General features: G+C 42.4%; 1 protein-coding gene across 1 annotated transcript in view; it reads right to left on the reverse strand.

Annotated features, from left to right (window-relative positions):
- The window catches only part of RASGRP3 (RAS guanyl releasing protein 3), a 52,370-nt gene extending 33,513 nt beyond the window's left edge, over window positions 1-18,857 (reverse strand). The window contains exon 1 of the mRNA XM_059828990.1: window positions 18,821-18,857. The gene's annotated coding sequence lies outside the window, so the exon portion shown is untranslated. The remainder of the gene's footprint in view (window positions 1-18,820) is intronic.
- Window positions 18,858-20,686: the final 1,829 nt, after the last annotated feature.

Genomic DNA, 20,686 nt, shown 5'->3' on the forward strand with positions numbered 1-20,686 from the left:
CTACCGAACTGACCATGACCAGACTGGCTCCCAGGTGCCGAGGCCAACTAGCAGAGGTTGGCCTGTATCTATGCCAGTAAAGTCTCTCAACCTCCCAGACAGAGTTGGCATGTGAAAACTGCCCATTGCTGGCCTATGCTAACTCTCACCTGCACCTCAGATCCACTTAGAGGACTACTAACTGGTCAGGGACCCTCTAGCAGCAGAGCGTATTGCATCCCAGCACCTGGAAAAGTGTCCCACACTGGATAATTCTCAATAGACCCAGCTTCAGAGTCCAGTAGGGCTCAGGCTGCTCTGAGAATGTAGGGGTGTTTTGCTTGGAAGACCTTCAAAATGTACCATTCAGCCAAAGATACTATTAGTTTTAAATGGGTGTCTACAGCCACGTTCTTTCTTGCCCCATCCAACAAAGGATTTAGACATGAGACACTTTTCCCTGAAGCTGAGACAAGGACCCTGCACAAAATAAGCACAGCTCACTGAGCAGGGAGTTTCTACAAGTCAGTGCATGCATGCAGCCCAGGTCAGCCAACAGGAAACATTAGCAGAGAGGTGCAAGCATTCAGCCTGGCCCCGCCAGTGTCCTCCTCCTAGCGAGAAGAAAGCATCTTCCTCTTGGTGGTGCAGAACCCCTTCTTGAAGGAACACACGTCTGTTTTTCCAGGAATTTTGCAGAGCTCCTATTCACAATGAATCGGGGGAAAACTATTCCTTTCACACAGCAGTAAGAGACAGAGCACTCATCTAAGAAAAAGGGGAAGGTGGGTACACAGTGGTCCTTGGCTTTGAACCCACGCTTGGCATTGTAGCAGAAGGCATCCTAACAGTTAGCTCTGGGGCTCGGCTGGCCAGCCTCAACCCTTCCTGCTAGAGCTGTGCCATCATGCAAAAAACCAAAGTTGTCTGGAGTGGACCAGAGAGAAAAGAGAATACAGGGAGATATGCGACTCTCTAACCTGCTGGTCAGGCCACACATGAGCCAGGATTACCCTAGGTTCAGTCTTTCTTCCCAAGACTGTTTATGTACTTAAAGTGAAAAAAAGTCAGTAGAGCATTTGCTTGGTTTACTTGCTTTGAGAGTTAGCCAGCAGCTGAGCAGTGTTTTTCAAGATCACAACTTTGTACTTTGGCACCTAACTTTTGCTAGAATCCCACTTTGGGCATGTTTTGTCCTTTTTGACCATCCTAAAATCCTTCTTTAAGTGCTTAAATTACTGGCTTGATTTTTCACAAAGCCAGCTCTCTAGCTCTTACAACTTCGTCTGACTTAGGTTTTTTTTTTCAAGAGGAGAAAACCAAAATAAATTTTACATTCTTTATTTTAAAATATTTTTAGTCAGCTCTTCAAAAAATAGACTTGAGAAAAGCTATTGCATTTTCTGCCTATCCCTTGAAAATTGCTGAGCATGAAATACAGGAGGGGAAGATATTTGATCTGGCTTTTTAGTTTTGTTAGTATTACCATCCTCCATAATATATAGCATAGGAGAGTATCATCTCTGTCTTCTGTTGGCAACAGTATAAAGGCAGCCATATAGTAATTAACAAGCAATGCTCCGTGTAAAATTGCAGGATTTTTTTTTAGTTATATGACAACTACTTAACTAGTAGATACCTAGATCCTGATGTTATGGTACCATCCCCCCAAACAGCCTATCTGACTGCTAAAGGGTTTTATTCTCCTAATGCTTCTAAAAGAAGAATAAAACATTTCCACTGGAGGAAGAACTGGCTGACTGGGGTTAAGCCACATATCCACAACTGAGCCAAAACCTGATACCACACCTCTTGACTGCAAACTCCAACAACCACAACCATTACATCATTATTTGTGTGATTAAGAACTGCTATTCTACTAGAACGATAAATGTCTTGTCTACATCATGCCACAATGGTATCCAACCACACCACCACCTCTAGAGATGGAGGAGTAAAATACAACTATAAATTTCATCTACATAAATTAAATAAAATATATTCTGATAGTCAATGGTTCAATGTAAGAGAAGCATGAAAAGAAAAAAGAAAATAAAATCATAGCAGAGCTTTTCTACATGTAAAGGATTAAAAACTTTTGAAATAAGTGGTTACTATTAAAAAATAGATTGCCAAAGATGCAGTTAGACTTCCAAATAAAGATAACCTAGAGAATCTCTGCCCCCAGGTGCTTCCCAGCATAACTCTGAAACATCTCATTGCCATCCAGCTGTTTCAGGAGGATTCAGGAAAGCTGGATAAGAAAAACAGAGCTCACTCAATGAGATCACACAGTTAGTGAATGATTGCATACTGTAATCAAGCTAAAAAAATAAATTTTTGCCTTATAATGGAATTATACATCCTGTTGGGTTTACTGTGGTTAACAGAGGCTATTAAGGACACGGGAGGCACACAATCCTCTGCAGCTACCCATTCTCATTTCTTAATCAAGACACTTGAAATGACAGACTCCACTGCAAGTCTTGATGGTAACCCGCCACATGCTGGGAAGGGATTTCAGGGCAATAGTCAGGAATGGGTGAAGGCTACAGCAGTAGGAACACAATCAATATAGACCTTAGCATTCCCTCAAAGCCTATGGCTTTGTCTAAAGGACCCCCTTCATTTAGGTAATAGATAGAACCATAATATTCCTATGAACCAAGTCATGGTATCAGGCATGTCATGCTTTATTTAATGAAAAGTTACCACTACGGGATGCGCATGTCCCACTTAGAGGGAAAGCAAAAACATTTTCAATGATGTGCCCAGAGGTTAGATGGGCTGAATTACAAAACATAGAGTCCCTTCCAAGTCTTGCCATCACCCTGACAGCCACATGCACACAGACAGTTACTTCGAGCAGATGGCTTTCCTTAGTACTCTTGTGCAGTGTAATTGCATTTTATGTTCAAGATTTTGGAAATCTTGAACTGGCACTATTGTGGACTGTCTTGATAGATGTATTTAAAACAAGAAGGTAGGCTGTGAGCTCTGAGATAGATGTGGTCAGGTGTAATACATTAGTTTTTTAAAAAAACAGGATACCCTGCCAGCAAACTTGTGGTCTTATGCAAAAGTACCAAATGGTGTGAACAGAGTGGGCAGAGTGCAGTCAAGTTTTAAATGTTGGCTACTGTCATTAGTAAAACCAAAAGACATCACTTTTACTGCTGGAGGCTACTAAGGGGAGGTCCACACCTACAAGTTACGGCAGTTTAACTAATATTAAAATGTCAAGCCAGCACAAATCCCTGTGTGGGCACTTTCACATGGATTTCACGCAAGTTATATTGGTTACAGGTGCAAGCTAAACCAATAAGTCAGGTTTAAATAGGTTTAAATTTGACATACAGAGCAATATTTATTTAGCTAAATGAAATTTAAACAGCTTTTTAGCCAAGCCAAAGTAAATGTACATGTAGCATTTTCCTCATTAATTAGAAGTGGGCTATTTTCCTTCTACTTTGGGACAATAAATAGAGCCACACGCAAACAGTTCAACTTTGACACAGAGGCACCTCTATGGGTCTCGGTTTATCCATAAACTTTGCAGAGGCCTGCACACAGGAGACTCGTATTTTTTACAAGATTAGGACATTCTTGGGGGTTTAAGTAAGCCAGACCTCCCCTCGTCTCCCCCTCCTCCAAGTCTACACAACACATCACTGAATGTTTGCATTAAACGGCTTCCACCTGGCTGCTGGAGAAAGAGTGCTAAATGAGAGCAGCTGAACAGGGAAATTGAATCAGTAGCAGTATGCAGAAAAAGAAGCAGAGAAGAGACTGAGAGTCTCATGAGAAGGTTTAAGGGTAACTTCCCTTGCTACACCTTTTTCCTTTATCCTGCCTTGCTCATGTCCAGGGCAAGCTCTTCAGCACAGAGTTCATCTGCTACCCTGTAGATGTAGTAGAGGTTCTTGCAATGAGGCCTCTCTTGTGATTAGTCTCTACACACATTAGTGTAATTACCATAATAAGAATCCCAGCTGGGACACAGAATGGCTGCACCTTTGCCTACACAGTTGCAATGGAGACATCTGTTTAGGCTCAAGTCATCACGGGTCCTAGGTTGCCTAATGCATGGTTCCTGAAGTTTTTCCCCTCCAAGCAGTTAAATATGTCTTGTAGGTGGTCAGTAGCAGTTTATTTATTACAGTACACACCGCAAGTCCATTTCTAGGAAACGCTGAGCAAGTGACATAAGTGGCCAGGTTTCTCCAGTGTCTGACATGTCCTGAAGCTGTGCTAGGCAGGAAAGGGCAGTGATGCTGGGCTGTCAGGCAGCCTAATGCCACCACTTCTGTCCCAGTCCATGACCTCAACCATCACATGCAGCTGGCTGCGGGATGGGACATCTGGCTTACCGACAACGTTTGTCATGTGGAGTGGGGACACAGAACAAGGGAGAGATTGTGGTACTGCTCCATGAATGCAAGATACAAGCCTTGCTGGGAGCAGGAGAGGAAAGAAAATTGAATATGAGAGTCTTGGGCACATCCAATGTGACTCATTCACCTTTGCTACACACCTTCAGACAGTAGTTGCGCATTAGGCCACAATAACTGTCTGCACCCTATTACTTCGATTCAGTCTTTTTCTGGATCAAAGGGGAACTTCAAAAGACACTAAACAGAGTGGGACGTCTGTGTCTCAAAAGAGGAAAGAACAGGGGGATGGCTAAGAGTACACTGCTGATGGGCAGCTAAAGCCAAACCTCATATTAACAAGAGACATTGCAGATGGGATGTTAGTGGACCCACAGCTCTACAGACTCCATGGGATAAAGTTTCACTTACTCCATTTCATTCGCCTACCCCAAACCAGTGTAATCTCTGTGGTGGGTTGGCCTCCACTAGCAGGCAAACACCTACGCAGCCACTCGGTCACTCCCCACCCCTCACAGTGAAATGGGGGACAAAACAGGAGGTACAGGAGCAAGAAAAGTCATGCGTCAAAATAAAGAAGGGGAAATCACTCACTAGTTACCATCATGGGCTAAACAGACTCAACTTGGGGAATTTAATCACTGCCAATTAATATAAATACTTAATTACTGTTTTGGGTATTGGGAGACAAAGAAGACAAACATTAAAACACCTTTCCTCCCACTTTCCCAGGCTCAGCTTCACGCCAGACACCTCTCCTTCCCCCGTGTTATCGCTGCAGTCCCTTCGGTAAGGCAACGAGCAGTGCAGAAGGTCAGGGTCAGTGCACAGCAGATTCTCTCTGCTGCTCCTTCCTTCTCACTCTTGTCCTGTGCTCCAGCATGGGTCCTCTATGGGCCACAGTCCCTTCAGAAGTGTACCTGCTCTGGCACGGGCTTATCTGAGGGCCACAGTCCCTTCAGGGAAGTACTTGTTCCATCACAGAGCACCTCCTAGTCCTCTGACATTGTTATTCCCTCTGTTTTTCCCTCTGTTGTTCCCTCCGCCTCTCCATTCCCTTGTTCTCTCCGTGTTCCCTCCCTCTCAGCATTTTCTGCCTTTTCTTAAACATGTTTTCACAGAGGCACCACCAACTCGGCTGATGGGCTCAGCTGTGGCCTGTGATGGGTCCCTTGCAAAGACAGCTGGAAGCAGCTGTGTCTGGCACAGGGCAGCCCCTGGCCTCCTCCCACAAAAGACATGCCTGCAGCCACCCTACTGCCAAAACCTTGCCATTTACATCCAATATAGCCTTTCAGGGATGAGTATTTGTCACCTTAGCACAAAAGTACGCAAGTTACAAATTGTCAAAATGTATTTTACTATGCTTAATCTTGAGAGAAGAGTCCACTGGGCTAAATATTTACTTTCAGGTCATCACAGATCACCCAATTAACACAGAAGGATATTATAAATGATTTCAGGGCCTACACATCTACTCTTCTATTGGAACAAAGGTTAAATAAGTAGGACCATGGGTAAGAAACCAAGTGAATATATGGATCCGCTCATATGCACTACCAAACTATTGGTTCAGAGCCACATAATGCCTTGTAGAAGTTAATAAATTAGCACATGGGGTACAATATGTGCTGACCTAACATAAAAGGGAAGCTTACAGAAATCACAAGGAATGCTAATGGACAGTCACATGAGCAAATACTTTCAGTAATCAGAAAGTCACTTGATTAAGGCTTGAGCTGCTTAGACAGCATTTTGTTTAGCATTCTTATTTCTTTCTGTGAAATATAACCAAGATTATTTCTGAGACAACGGGGAAAAAAAAACAGGTTTCCTCACTTATAAACCCCCTAAAATAATGGATAACTTGATAACTGGATTTGTAAAAACAACAAAGGTTTCATTCTCAATTGCAGTTCTAGCATTTTATGGAGCTGGTTATCTACTATACTTCAGCTTTGTCCCATCCACTTCTATACTTGTTTCCTCAATTTACCATGTTGGCATTTGTCCCTCAAACTGTAACTCCAGCTAATAATGGCAGTAAAATCTGAACATACATCCTTGAATTATTCCATGTACTGTGATGATGACATCTTACTTCTACTTTCCATGGGTCAAGGTAGTACAATTGCCCAGAATGCATCAGAATCACAGAATCACAGAATCAGTACGGTTGGAAAAGACCTGTAAGATCATCGAGTCCAACCTGGGGAAAAAAAAAAAAAAAAAAAAAAAAAAAAAAACAACAAAAAAACCAAAAAAAAACAACACACCACACAAAACCCACACCGCACAATAACAATAACAAGCCACAACCCACCCAACACCACACAGCACCATGTCCATCAAGCTACATCCCACAATGCCACATCCACACGCTCCTTGAATACCTCCAGGGAGGGTGACTCTACCACCTCCCTGGGCAGCCTCTTCCAATGTTTCACCACTCTCTCAGTGAAGAACTTTTTCCTAATGTCTAGCCTGAACCTCCCCTGTCGCAACTTGAGGCCATTTCCTCTAGTCCTGTCACTAGTCACTTGGGAGAAGAGACCAACACCCACCTCTCTGCAACCCCCTTTCAGGTAGTTGTAGAGAGCGATAAGGTCTCCCCTCAGCCTCCTCTTCTCCAGGCTAAACAACCCCAGCTCCCTCAGCCGCTCCTCATAAGACTTGTGTTCCAGACCCCTCACCAGCTTCGTCGCCCTTCTCTGGACACGCTCCAGCACCTCAATGTCCTTCTTGTAGTGAGGGGCCCAAAACTGAACACAGTATTCGAGGTGCGGCCTCACCAGTGCCGAGTACAGAGGCATGATCACCTCCCTGCTCCTGCTGGCCACACCATTTCTGATACAAGCCAGGATGCCGTTGGCCTTCTTGGCCACCTGGGCACACTGCTGGCTCATATTCAGCCGGCTGTCGATCAACACCCCCAGGTCCTTTTCTGCGGGGGAACTTTCCAGCCACTCGTCCCCAAGCCTGTAGCGTTGCCTGGGGTTGTTGTGGCCGAAGTGTAGAACCCGGCACTTGGCCTTATTGAACTTCATCCGGTTGGCCTCAGCCCATCGATCCAGCCTGTCCAGATCCCTCTGCAGAGCCTTCCTACCCTCAAGCAGATCAACACTCCCTCCCAACTTGGTGTCGTCTGCAAACTTGCTGAGGGAGCACTCTATCCCCTCATCCAGATCATCAATGAAGACATTAAACAAGACCGGTCCCAAAACCGAGCCCTGGGGGACTCCGCTTGTGACCGGCCGCCAGCTGGATTTCACCCCATTCACCACAACCCTCTGGGCTCGGCCATCCAGCCAGTTTTTTACCCAGCGAAGAGTGTACCTGTCTAAACCACGGGCCGCCAGCTTCTCCAGGAGAATACTGTGGGGAACAGTGTCAAAGGCTTTGCTGAAGTCCAGGTAGACAACATCAACAGCCTTCCCCTCATCCACTAGGCGGGTCACCTGGTCATAGAAGGAGATCAGGTTGGTCAAGCAGGACCTGCCTTTCATGAACCCGTGCTGGCTGGGCCTGATCCCTTGGGTAACCTGCACGTGTCCCGTGAGCGCCCTCAAGATGAGCCTCTCCATAACCTTCCCCGGCACCGAGGTCAGGCTGACAGGCCTGTAGTTCCCCGGATCCTCCTTCCGACCCTTCTTGTAGATGGGCGTCACGTTGGCAAGCCTCCAGTCATCCGGGACCTCCCCCGTTGACCAGGACTGTTGATAAATGATGGAGAGCGGCTTGGCAAGCTCCTCCGCCAGCTCCCTCAGCACCCTTGGGTGGATGCCATCAGGCCCCATAGACTTATGAGTGTCCAGGTGGCATAGCAGGTCGTTAACTGCTTCCTCCTGGATCATGGGGAGCCTATTTTGCCCTCCATCCCTGTCATCCAGCTCAGGGGGACGGATACCCTGAGGATACCCGGTGTGGCTGTTAAAGACTGAGGCAAAGAAGGCATTAAGTACCTCAGCCTTTTCCTCATCCTTGGTGACAATGTTCCCCGCCGCATCCAGTAGAGGATGGAGATCCTCCTTGGCCCTCTTTTTGCTGTTAATGTATTTATAGAAGCTTTTTTTGTTGTCCCTCACGACCGTGGCCAGGTTGACCTCTAGCTGGGCTTTCGCCTTCCTAATTCCCTCCCTGCATGACCGAACGAGGTCCTTGTACTCTTCTTCACTTGCCTGCCCCTTTTTCCAGAGGTGGTAAGTTCTCTTTTTTTCCCCAAGCCTCAGCATAAGCTCCTTGTTGAGCCAGGCCGGCCATCTTCCCCGCCGGCTCTTCTTACGGCACATGGGCACTGCCTGCTCCTGCGCCTTCAAGATTTCCTTCTTGAAGAGGGTCCTTTGAACCATCAGGTTCAAAGGAAGAGCTAAAGGAAGACTTTAGTTTGTCTTCAAAAAGCAGAAAACTTTCAGCCACACTTCTCAGTAGATTTGTTACAAGAACTGTTTTGCTATTCCCAGTAAAGCAAAAATAAAATTACAATTATCAGACATTTGATTAACATTTATGATGCCAGGGGATGCAGCTCTTCTGAGAACCTTTGCCCTCCAGCCATGCTAGAGATCTTCAACACCAAAGTACAACCCATTGGGAGAGGACAGCAAACAGCAATAAGAGTTCACATACTCTAACTCAAACTTTTTTCAGAAACTGAATCAACACACTGTCAATACCTCTTACAAGTTATACTACTGCCTGTAAGCCTTCAGAGAAACTCTTGGGAATTACCTTTACTATTCACAGACTAGCATACAGCTTTTTACAGTCTTTCATGAATAAGTCTGGTTTGTTAACTTAGTCACATAGGTCAAGTCAGGGGAAATAAAACCCTTATCAGCATATATTCTGAACTGTTACATGCCTTTAATGACACTGGACCAGCCCAAGAAAAAACATTTTTTTAGTTATTTTAAAACATATACGGGGAAACAATCAACCCTTCAGTTCTGACAGACAAGTATATTTATTATCGTAGATCTGTTACAAAATATTTTAATATTTTTTATTATTTACCATTGCCAGCCATATTATCTTGAAGCCAAGCTAGAAAAATCACATTGATTTATTAATTAGATTATTAAGAAATCCTCTGCCCTGTTTACCTAGGCCTTCTGATATGTTCAGCTTGGAGATTTACATTTGCCCCCACAAAGCTTATTTTTTCTCATTTTTAACTAAGCCATATGTATTCTATTGTGGTATAGTAACTGGGTAGTGTCGTTTTTGAAGCTGTTAAATCTTCCAAGATCTATGACAGTTTTAAGAGTCAGCACTACTTTCAGTTTCAATCAATTTTAAGGCAAAGAGGAACCATAAGAGCCTCTAACTTGTATTTAAATTCAGAAAGTTTGGTATCAAAGTTCTTGTCTGATAAACCCATGGCTTCCAAATTGATTTTCCCTTGGAAGAAGCTTTTTCACTCCATAAAATTCTGTAATTTCCAGCTATTTCCCACTGTAGACTAACGGCTCATGGCACAATACTTTCTAGGCCCATGCTGGCAGACAGCCACATTGCAAACATCTGTGCCACACATTATAATGATGCCACAGTAATTACAGACACGAATGGAGCTTCTCAAGCACATCAAGCTCTACAGGCTTGTGCCGATCACCCAAACAGCAGAGATTATATCTAAGTGCCCCAGAAAGCAAGATGTTAAAATGCATTCCCTCTTCCCTTTTCCATCTCTGTGGCTACATTATATCAAGAGAAGATAAAACTATTACCTGCAGTCACAGATACCAGTGAAGGGAGACTTCAACACCTCCTACGTACCTGCTGTCATTGCCAGCATCCATGACCGTATCTGATTTCTCACTCTTTCTGTTTTCCTGCATTCCCCTAGCTGGAGAACAACTGTGGTTACTTTGCATCTACTAAAAGCAAGGGTATCGCCTTGTGAAGAGAGGAGGTTAAGTGCGTGTTTATTTTTTTCCTCTTTAGCCCTGTTATCCCATACATTACCTCACATCTCTCCCCATGATTTCACAACCTATACCTATCCTGGTGTGAGGAGTGGCTTCCCTGTGTAGAGAGCAGTTTTGCTGCTGACCTTTCCTCCTGCAACTACAATCAAAACATGGGTTGGCTTCAGAAATATCTTGACCACACATTTACAGCCTGGGAGGTACTTATCAGTGCAGTAAATTGAAGGCAGCAACTGGCAAAACAATAAAGGCAGGAAGAGGCTTTCAGAGACTTAAGTAATGTGAAGCTGGTTGTCTCAGATAGAGCAAGACAGAGTTAAAAGGACAGAGGGGCAGGACAGAACTTTGGCTCCTTTTGCTCATTTGGCTGTTACGGTGCATTTCTAACGGAATCATCCTTCCTTCTTCCCTTTGATGAATGTAGAAAATGGTTCACATGTAATTGCTATTTCCCCACAGATGTGCTAATAGGTCCCAGACAAGGAGAGAGACCGGACCAGTTGCTAATGGTCAGTAACCCTTCTCACTCCCTGGTGGCAGCTTCCCATTCATCTGGGAGCAGTCCCTCTTTAAAGAGAGAATGCAAATTAAAACAGTACGCTAGAAAACACTGACAGACACACATGCCAGTAGACAGACCTGCTGTGTGATCCAAGGAACTCATGCAAATTGCCGTCTACTGCACATTCACATGAATCAGGGATGCCTGCCTTGTGCAGTGCTACAGTTTTGCACCTGCAGAAGTCACTGATGACTCATAACTCACAGGCAAGCAGGCGTGCAAAAAAAGCTGGTAGAGTAAAAACACAGCCTGGAGGTCAGGAGAGATCCAGCATCTTTCTTTGTGAAATTCTGTCAGCAGATGCTGGACATCAAAATACACAAGCAGTTCCGTACATCTAGTTATTTTCTATGAGGTTCCCTTGGGAAGGTGGGTGAAACAATGGCAGGCTTTGGATTTCTTAATGATGCAGACAGAGTATTTTAAACACAGGCATACAGTATTTCTTAAGCCAGTCCAGAGGTTTTTAAAATAGTAAGCCTCCAACAGAGAAGAGCAGGGAAGAGATTATTTGCTCTTTCTAGTGTGTCTGACCAGATTTTGTCCTTTTTTTCACAGGTAACAAAGCAACTGTCAGCCAGCTGACTAAACCTTGTTTCCTTATTAAGCAGTCAACTAAGAAACACACACTGGTTAGTACGATCCTATGAAGACACACAGCAAACCTCTAAAACTCTTTACAATACAAGAAGAAGTCTACAGAGTACTGGATACAAGAACAGCATCACCACAGTTGATTCCTATACCCAAGCTTTTGGAATAGAGGGAGTTTTATTAATAACCATGTACCTTCCTAACAATAAGACAGCTTGCAGCCAACAAGTTAAATGCCTTCTTTAAAAAAAGAATAATGGCAACACAGAAATTTCTCATCAAAAGACTTGAAACACAAACACAATCTCATCTGAAGAAGGTGGTATATATAAAAATATACAGAAAAGCAAGACAATTAGAAAAAGGGGAAGGAGCAGTGTAAAAAAAAATCTATCTCAAAGAAAAAAAGAGGAAAAGCATCTTGTAGCTCATGCCTTAGTTAGTAATACATTAAACAAGTAACTTTGATCTTTAGTTTGCTAATATTTTGGCAGTTAAATGTTTATTGTATAAAAGAATATTTAACACAGGATTGCAGCTACACAAATATCCCACTTCCGCAACCACAGAACAGGACAACAGGACTTCAGAGAAGCAAACCTTACCAAAACCCATTGGTTAAGTTTGCAATGCTTATGTCTTAAGATACAACACTGTAATTCTCTAACCCTCATGTATTTGTAGTGCAACCTGTATTTTCTGCCTAAAAGAGTGAGATCTGTAGAAAATCCCAAAATGCATACTTTGTAGAGAAGCTGTGCCAAAGATTCACCATTATTTGAAAAGCAACAAGAGCAGTTGCGTAGCTGTAACAGTTGAACGTCACATACTCCACGTATGTGGAGTATACTCCAAGTACACTCCAAGTATGTTTCTGGCTGCATGGATAAAACCCCTTCACTTAATTGGTAGTATAACACCTTTGCAGTGGCTGGTTCAGGCCATCCCAAATACCTGTCACCCTCACGAGTAACTTGGAAGACACTTATTAAATTCATCCAAGCCTATTTGCTTCGTATTTATAGAGGAAACTCATAACTATTTCCTCCTTAGCATATATTTATCAAATTTAAGGAGCTTACCAGAATTTCTTGAAGGGTCTGCTTAACTCTAGTAATGATTAAAAAAAAAATATATCCCGTGGCTATGTGGTAAAACTAATGTGAAGTGAAAAAAGTGGTCAAGTAAGGAGAGGAAATTAAAGGGTGGGAGGTGTTAGGAAGATCTTGATTTAGAAGCTGAAATAGAAGCTTAGGGACTTGTTTTCCCTCCCCCATTATTCGGTATTGAAAGACTGACTCCTATTGCAGTCAGGTTTTCAAAACAACTCATGCCTTTTCAAGCTTATTTACAGAAATGAATTATATTTCTACAAGCACTAGTATATCAGGTAACTGTGCCCAAGTCAGAATTTACTGAATATAGTTAAGTCAGAATTTCTGAAGATAGTTAAATCTGTGCAAGAATTCCAAAAGGAGCGGGTTTTGAAACACAGACATGAAGCAAATTGCAAAAGAGCCTTTACTTAAGATACATTAATCTGAAAACCAACTCTCTTATTTTGGTTCTGCAATTTGAGCTGAGAACTAGATCAAAAAATATAATTAAGCACCAAAATCCTGGCTCCCTTTCACTTCCAGGGCCTGACTCCAGGGGTGTGATTCTCAGCCTGGTCTCTCACTTCTCACCTTGTCACCCCAGAAGGTGACTGCCTAGAGCTTTTAGCCTCTTTCTGCATTTTCAGTATTAAAGTCCCCAAACGCTCAGCAGTGTTCTTCAAGAAGCCTGTCAGAGCCAGCAACACCAAGAAGCTCCCTGCTTAGGTCAGTCCTAAACCCTTTTGGGATCTGTACACCAGAAACTCCTCTGCCTTGCTTGTGTTAAGCATCCTCTGGTCACACCTAGCACGTCACTCCCATACTAGATAGGTGCAGCCGTGATGCCCAAGCTCTTTATCCAAGACCTCTGAACACTCCTTAAAGCTGTGAGAGATACAGGATCAATTCTTCCCATTAGTGGAATGATTGTAAATCTCCCACTGTCCTGACTGAGACTACAGAGCAGATTTACCAGCCCCAGAACATCAATGAAATTCCATATTAAATGAAATAATTAATTTTCTTTGGGCTGTAGGGAGAAAGCAAGCAAGAGCATGACTGAGCACTCACTCAAGAAGAGGGGGAAAAAAGTGAATTCTAGTTCTTGCCCCAATGCCTACTTAAGACAAAAATATACGGACAGTCATGAGGGTGGGGCCTGGAAACCAAGAGTTTTAGGAAGGGTGGCAGCTGTTCTAGGAAATATGTGTTCGTGAATTCAGTAAAGCAGAGCATGAGTAAGCAAGCTAAAGTAGGCAAGACATCTTTAGCAGAGGAGATTATTATTAGTCTTTCAAGGAAGCTATTTCATGAACAGTGTGATAAGGCTGGAATGTCATGGCTATTCTGATTCAGATGACAAAAATCACTATATATCCAGACAGTAAGTTGACTCAAGCCCTAGTTCAGTAAAGATTTTCTGAGGTAATTTGCCCCACTGGTAATCAATTACATATTTGCATAAACTGTTTTTTTTACTTCCCACTAACAACACCAGAAATGTCCAAACAAGCTCTGGGTTCAAACATTGGGTCGCTACAAACCAAACAGAACTTACCAATGCATATGAACCAGCACCAAGATTATGGATTGGGTAGACCTAAGTGAATTATGGGTTATGAATGGAAGCCTATCTGTAATAATGCTATTTCAGATTAAGGAAATTCAATTTGGTGAGACCAGAGTTTAAGCTGGAGAAATGTTATGTCTTTTTAAAGAATATGAAAAAGAATATAGCATCATGACAAAGAATATATGCAACCTTGGGTCATGTATCAAAGGCAGCCTCATCAACATGTTTAGCAAGCATGCAAATATAACCAGTATAAGTCACATTTTATCTATTTGACCATATCACGTATGACTTCTTCAATACTAGCCTCTAAGACTGATTTCTGCATTGAAAACCATCAACCTGTTTCAGGCACGGGGAGCAAAACATACTTCAAAAGGAATGGAAAATCCTTGTTCATCTCAAAGATCCTGTTCCTGCACAGACTTCCTGCACTCCAGACTCTCTTGCACAAGCCCACGGCTACTCTGAATGGAACATCTGTTTCCATAGTAGGGCTTGAAAAGAGAGGCAGTTTTAACAGTAGCGGAAGGAGTTGCATATGGAAATGTATTGATATACGTAACACATAATACCAATATATATTAGCTACTAGTATATTAAGCTTGGTATGACTTCTGTGGTAGTCCAAGGCAGACATAATGTTGAATCACTAATATTAAATTTGTGTTAATTTAAGATGATACAGTTATTTTCTGTTTGCAGGAACTGAATATATAAAGTATCTGAACAAGAATAGCTCAGGTTTCACTAATTTTGCACAGATTATTATGCCTGGCAGGTTCTTCTTCTGTTGAAGCCTTCTCCCCTTGCCTGAGAAACTCCAGATCATTAGTAAAGAGAATATACATAAATCACAGGTGGGAGAGTACAGTGTAGAGAGAGTCAAACCATTTCACCTATTTGAATGTGGTCAGAGGACGCTGCAGCAAGGGGAGCAGTTATTCAGAGAAGTGAGACAGCAGATGGCCACCAAAACAACCAGAGTAATTCTCAGGGGTAATCGTATTTTCTGCTGAGCTGTAAACATCAGTCGTGCGGGTATTTCCACATGCCCACACTTTGATCCTGACCCCATACACACTTAGACATAAGCTGAAGTTTCTGATGGGACCACTCATGAGTTCAGCTCAGCAAATACCTATGTGTTTGCATGATTAGTCTTTGTATCTGAACTGGACTTGCCAAGTCTATTTTGTTGATATTGCCAGTGCTTGTAGCCGATATTCTTTTACCTTCATTACAAGAGAAAAGTTCTGCCCTGTCCCAACACCCCTAATCTGGTGGTCAGGTGGTTTTTTGGTATGTTATACTAATAAGCAAACCTATTAATGAAAAAGTACTACTGCACTGGCAGTTCACATCGAATAGAAAAAACACAGAGAAAAGCAATGAACAGCAAAAATCGTAAGACCTGAGAATTTGTTTCAGCTTTTTTATTCAAACACTCAGCTTTAAGACATTGCCATTCCTGACTTAAAAGAAAATGCCAACGTGAAAACATGTCTATCAAATTTAGCAGTGAGAAGTGATTATACCACAAGTATGTTAATGGAAAACATTCTGTGCAAGTTGTTTAGAGTACCTATAAAAATGTTCTGTAGCCAGACCCGGACAGCTTAGGAAAAAAAGAAAACCACACAAGTACCCCTTCAGTATTTATAAAAGTAGTTTCCTCTTTTTCTTCAGGAACATCCTGGGAGTGGCTCCTGTGTATAATGGCATTTTCAACTAGAGAGAGGGGCTGGCAAAACTGTGGTTACTCTTCAGCTAGATGTTTTGCTACAGAGCAGAAATATGCCAATTCAGAGAACTGTAAGGGTGCCCTAATCATTTACTCAGAGTAAAGGAAAAGGATTTAACAGGAACCTTACAAGGTTCTCAGTGATATGAGTACGCAGTAAGCTTCTGCAGAGGGACAGCAATGGTCACGCTGTTACCAAATCTCCTCTACTATGTAATAAAACAATTCCAGGATGAACAACTTCTGTTAGGTATTGGACTTTATGGAGATGCATCAACGGGAAATGCAAGGGCTGAGCACTTCCCCAGACAAAGCATGCTGAAATTTAATTCAGGTACTTCATGCCTATTCAGAATTGCCTTGACTTACATGAACATATGGCAGGGGGTATATTCAATAAGCACTTGTTTTTCTGAGATCAGGATATTATAAAGTAATATAAAAGAGCAGTGGTACAGAGGTTGTGTCTTCTGCTCAAGCACAGAATCAGTGTGTGCCTAATGGTGTCCCATGACTGGTGCTGCAATAACAGATGTTGCAGTTGGAATTCATCAGAAAAGCCATGAAGTGAGGAAAGCCTGAAGACTGCAATACTCTCATTTCTCAAAGTACACTGTGTTTAACAGTAAGTATCTCTAGCAAAATGGGTCAGTGATAAGGTTTGAAACAACTGCACCCTTGAGAATCTTGTAATGTTGATCAAGTTTTCTTTATTTTGTGGACAGAGGATTTAAAAGTTTAGTCATGAGTCTTGAATTTTATTCAAAATAAGATACAGTAATGACAGCTGGAAGCTGTAAATAAAGCAGGGTTGTTTACCTTAAACTTTGTAGATCCAAATGTTGAGTTATTCTCCTTTATTGTAAATGACCTTAATACTCAATAGTATAGAGGCACAAAACTGAGCTCTCCTCACCACGTTTCTTTGAGACAATAGAGTGACTGCTGTGAAAGAGTGTTTTCAGACATGTGTTATCTGAAGGTGAGCTCAGCAGTGCAGTTTTCTAATTTTTACTATGCAATCATCACTACTTCCCTTTTATACTACAATTAATTGCCAGGGATGCTTGAGAATAAAATCAGTTGCACAAGAGGCATATATAGCTGGCTCGTAATCCAGCTGATGCAGAACCATATGGCTTTACATCAGTCTTCTGCACCAACCCTGGCACCATGGTTGGGCCTGAGATAGGGAAGTATAAGGTACAGCAGGAACGGTCTGAGCTCCTATTTATTTTCTGGTGGATTTGGGGTTTAAATTAGGTTCAAAGCAGGGTACTTTAATAGTCCTTTTCATCTGACTGGGCAGTTTGCTTAACAGAAAATGTTAATCACAAACATAAAATACAATGTCTGGAAACAAGCACCCCACAGCATAGTCTTACCCAAAATGAAGAATTCCTACAACTCTGAAGAAAAAGAGAGTTATTCTGAGGTCAGAATAAAAAAGCGAGAGTAAGCCAATTATTCTCCCTGCCCCACATGGGATGGAGACCCGGACAGACCTGAAGGGCCCCATTGCAGCCAAGGTTCCCAGGGGACTAGGGGCTCCTGAGTGCAAAGCCAGGCACCTCAGGGCCCCGCAGGCCTGTTGCATTCATGGCATCGCATGCCATCTGCGTGGGAGGGCTGCAGTGTAACCGCAGCCTGACAGAATTGAGCTCTTGGTTCAAAGGCAGTCTACCCTCAGAGACACAAACAGGCAGGAAGCCAGGCAGACTTCTGGTTTTGTGAACAATTGAAACTGATTGACATTTTCCTATAAAAATTCCAGTTAACCAGCAAAGCTATAAACTATGGTTTAAAAGGAAAATAAAAGTCTTCAGGGAGAAAGAAATGAAGTTCCTCTTTCTACTTAAGAAATCTTTGAATCAGGATTATTCTCCCCATCTTTAAAGGAGGGACCACATGATTCACTAAACCTGCCAGTGTTTAGCCTTGGTCCCATTCTGAGATTCAGGCTTTTTGACTTGATATACACCTTCCTCAACAGGATCCCACAGCTCTCCACCTCTGTCCCTCTCAACCTTCCTCAAAGCACCTGGCATACCTCAGTCTCAATGCGTATCAAGCTCCATTACCCGTTCATTTGTTCCCATTCCTCCTGTCTTCCTCAAAAAAACCAGTTAATCTCTACATAAATAATTGATTGAAAGTTCCTTTATATATATCCTATACTCCAATTCTTGTGTTTTAAAGCAAAACTCACATCAGAATAGCAAAAAATTATCAGATGGGGAAATCAATCATTCATGAAGCAAAAACATAAAAAATGAAAGTATCCAAAAATACATGGAATTAAAAACGTGGAGATATTTAGGAGACTTGCTCCCTATTCTTAGGGAGGAATTTTTAATCTTCATGATCTAATTATGCATTATTATCCAGAATGAATCAATTATATCTGAATCAGTGCATCTTCACTGTTCTCCTGTATTTCTCTGCTTCTACCATTTGCTTTCCAAAAAAATCTCTTAATTCACCCCCAAAAAGTAACCAGTCACAAGCGACTTTCTTCAGATCAGTCACACTATTTTGAGGGGGTACCTCTGTCAATTCCTTACATGAGTACTTATAAGCCAAATACTGAAATTGCTCTATACTCAAGTTGCATCATTACCTATTGACTAGCTCTGCCGAGAAAGGAAAATACGTTCATCATAAACAACCTCTTCACACCATCATCGGAGTAAATAAGCACTATTTCCCTCCCTGGCTAGCATGAGGACAAAACACTGTACCTGTCTTGTTACCACAAGAGCAAAACCAACGCTATTGTCAATCACAGGTCAGAAAAATATAGGCATTTTGAGCATGAATGACTGCTTATCAATGAAGTGACAAAAATACGCCTCGCCCTTAAGTGTTTTTACGAAAGGTCTAGGATGCAAATAGGAAAGCAGTGGCAGTTTAGGAAAAAAAAAAACCAAAAACAGGGAAAATCACTTACTGTACTTGGTTCTGCAGAGGTATTCAACACAAACATCACCCTTCCTTGTCCAGCTGCCAAGTGCTAAAGCACAAAATGAGCAGCTGTTTCCTTCAAGCTGGGGCTGTGTGTCTTAACTAGTCACATGCCCCTCCTGATAAATCTCACTGCTGTGCCAGGAGGTCAGAATCTGAAGATCATTATTCCCCTTATTAGAAAATCCTTTTCATAACAGCAGCCTTTGCTAAAGCACTTGACTGGAACGTGGTATTATGTGCTCAATAACGTCGTCTTTTTTTTTTTTTTAATGAGTAACACCAAACAGTAGATAAGCCTTAATCGACAGTAGGGGCAGCACAAATGGAAAGTTAAACACATCTCTGTTGATTGCCTCAGGTTTGTTTCTGACTTCACAATTTTCTGTGTTTAAATTTAGGAATTTAAACCATGAGGAACAGGACAATTTAAAATGCTGTGGCATTCATAGCATCTTTAAGACCAGGATACTCCACAGATCATGCAAAATATGTGAACAATCCCACTTTTGAGGATTAGTTGTACTTAAGGGGCAACTTCACTACTTTTCGTGTTTGGATAGTAGAGTGATGAGTGCCTTATTAATACTGGAGATCATTTTAATTTTGATATCTAGCATTTTTACAGTACAGATTATGGGGCTGCATTGTGCCAGACATTGTCTAGTCAGACTGTGATAGCCCTTCTGAGGTGGGGACTATCAATCAAAACAGAGAGAGAAAAATGGGAAACAAAAGCATCCTTATCCCCATGTTCCCAGATGTAGGACAAACGAAGGAGAACCACTGAAGTCAAGAAATGAACAGATTCTGATGGAATTTTCCAGGGTGATATGTAGCCATACGTTACTGAAATTCAACTGAGACTCTGCACCTAACTTCCTTTAGCTTAATCACATATTTAAAGATATTTAGGTATTTAAGGACAAAGGCATTCTGCCAATGGGATTTTGAGGGTGAGATGCAAAACATAATTTTCTGAAATGCTTAATTCCCATTCCACTTATAGGATATACTGTGCTGAAACTCCGGCAGTGCTTTAAATTGGAAAGACTGACAGGACACAGGCAATTGCCATACCTCAGTATAGGATGTGGTAATGCATTTTATTGTGTGGTAAGCAATCCAGATCTTGCAAGATTGCACAGTCTCATGGGATTATGAAGGATATTATAGGGCATATTTCTGAAATACAACCTGCACTAATAGTACTGTAACTGAGATTTAAACAAATTCAAGGAATTGCTCAGAGCCAGACAGCTGCCTGTTGTTAAAATTATTAAATTATAATAGCATACCTAGCTGGCACATTTGTCAGAAACTGATGAAAGCCTGGAAATCACTGAAGATGAGGGCTGCAGCAAAAGAGGGTAACTCAGGTTGCTTCCTTTGACCTTTCCCAGCTCTTCATATTATATAAACTCGCGCATGGTTATGAAACCAAGCAGCCATCAGCACTGCCAGCACAGCCTGGAGCAGGGAAGAAGCCTTCGTGCTAATTACCCTTGCCTTTGTGGGTCTCTAGTTTTCTCGGTATCGCAGGGAAACCTCCGGGTTTCCTTGACAAGTTTTCATGGGAAAAACCTGCCGCGTTACATGGACTGTCATAATCCAGCCACACATGGGTGCACCCAGCCCATCAGAGGACCTCGTCGGCAGTCTGGGAGGTGAAGGTGCCCCGAGTACCCACGGCCGGAGCCCCAATGAGGGGCCTCCCGCCAGCACCCCTGACCTTTCCCTGGTGACACAGCAGGGTAGGAACCTTGTTTGTCCTTGTCTGCCTCTGCGCCAACACCCTGGTAACATATGTAAAAAACGTATAAGCGAGAAGGAAGCATGAATTGAAAGCCTC

The sequence above is a fragment of the Gavia stellata genome, chromosome 2 (assembly GCF_030936135.1).
Source record: "Gavia stellata isolate bGavSte3 chromosome 2, bGavSte3.hap2, whole genome shotgun sequence".
NCBI classification, from domain to species: Eukaryota; Metazoa; Chordata; class Aves; order Gaviiformes; family Gaviidae; genus Gavia; species Gavia stellata.